General features: G+C 34.9%; 1 pseudogene; it reads right to left on the bottom strand.

The window, feature by feature from the left end:
- Positions 1-962: 962 nt before the first annotated feature.
- Positions 963-1,358, bottom strand: LOC113245205 (60S ribosomal protein L35a-like; annotated as a pseudogene).
- Between the last annotated feature and the right edge of the window lie 444 nt (positions 1,359-1,802).

Genomic DNA, 1,802 nt, shown 5'->3' with positions numbered 1-1,802 from the left:
AAGACTTAGTGAAGAATTAGTATTAATTGTTCTTTAAATGTTTGGTAGGATTCAATGGTGAAGCCATTTGCTCCCAGCTTTTCTTTGTATTTTTTTTTCCAGTATAATTAATATACTGTTATTTTAGTTTCAGGTATACAATTAGTGATTCAAAAATTCTATACATTACTCAGTGCTCATCACAGTAAGTGTACTGTTACTCCCCTTCACCTATTTCACCTATCCTCCCACCTATCTCCCTTCTGGTACACCAGTTTGTCCTCTATATTTAATAGTCTGTTTTTTTGTTTGTCTCTTTTTACTTCTTTGTTTCTTTTCTTAAATTCCACATACAAGTGAAATTATATGGTATTTGTCTTTCTCTGGCTGACTTATTTCACTTAGCATTATACACTCTGGATCCATCCATGTTGTTGCAAATGGCAAGATGTCATTTTTTTTATAGCTGTGTAATATTCCATTGTATATGTATATCTATACCACATCTTCTTTATCCATTCATCTACTGATGGACACTTGGGTTGCTTCCATAATTTGCCTATTGTAAATAATGCTACAATAAACATAGGGTGCATATATCCTTTCAAATTAGTGTTTTTGTTTTCTTTGGGTAAATACCTAGCAGTGGAATTACTGGATCATATGGCATTTCTATTTTTTGAGGAACCTCCATACCATTTTCCATAGTGGCTACACCAGTTTGCATTCTCACCAGCAAAGCATGAGAGTTCCTTATTCTCTACATCCTCACCAACACTTGTTTCTTGTGTTTTTTTATTTTAGCCATTCTAACAGGTGAGAGGTGATATCTCATTGTGGTTTTGATTTGCATTTCCCTGATGACGAGTGATGCTGGGCGTCTTTTCATGGTTCTATCACTCATCTGTATGTCTTCTTTGAAGAAATGTCTGTTCAAGTCTTCTGCCCATTTTCTAATTATGTTTTTTTGGTAACGAGTTGTATAAGTTTTTCGTTTTTGTTTTTTACAAATCTATACCTTTATTTATTTACTTTTCACTAAGTTTAAATCCTTGAGGGGTACAGGATCATGCAGATTCTGTGGCCAATGGCTTTAGCAGGAAGAGTGCTTCAGAATTTGGCATGAACCATGCTACTGTTTCCATGAGCATGAGTTGCTTCTCCCCACATTACTCTGGTTTTGTTTGGTTTGCCACCAGGAGTCACTATGTTGTTCTTTGCTTTGTTCACATAAGCACATCTCTTGCCTAGATAGAATTTGATTTCATCTTGAGCATAAACACTGATGTTAAGAAGATCTGTGTGCTCCCTCTGGTTCCGGAGACCCCACTTATAGCCAGCAAAAATGGCCTTGGACCACAGCCTTCCAGACATTATTTGGCATTTTAGGAGTCCTTTTCCCAGCAGGCCTCCCACAGGCTCCAAGATGGCCTAAAGATAAATTAAGTTCTTTATTTATTTTGGATACTAACCCCTCATAGGATATATCATTTGCAAATATCTTCTCCCATTCAGTAGGTTGTTTTTTAGTTTTGTTGATTGTTCTCTTTACTGTGCAGAAGCTTTTTATTTTTATGTAGTCCCAATAGTTTATTGTTGCTTTTATTTCCCTTGTCTCAGGAGACATATTTAGAAAAATGTTACTATGACCATAATATCTAATATCTAATATCTCTGATTAACATTTTGTTGAAAATTTTTGCATCTATGTTAATCAGAGATATTAGCCACTTTTTTTGTAATGTCTTTATCTGATTTTGGCATTAGGGTAATGCTGGCCTTGTAGAATATATTTGGAAACTTTGCTTCCTTTTATATTTTTT

This window comes from Ursus arctos, unplaced genomic scaffold (assembly GCF_023065955.2).
Source record: "Ursus arctos isolate Adak ecotype North America unplaced genomic scaffold, UrsArc2.0 scaffold_8, whole genome shotgun sequence".
Lineage (NCBI taxonomy): Eukaryota > Metazoa > Chordata > Mammalia > Carnivora > Ursidae > Ursus > Ursus arctos.
This window is presented reverse-complemented; position numbering and strand designations above follow the sequence as displayed.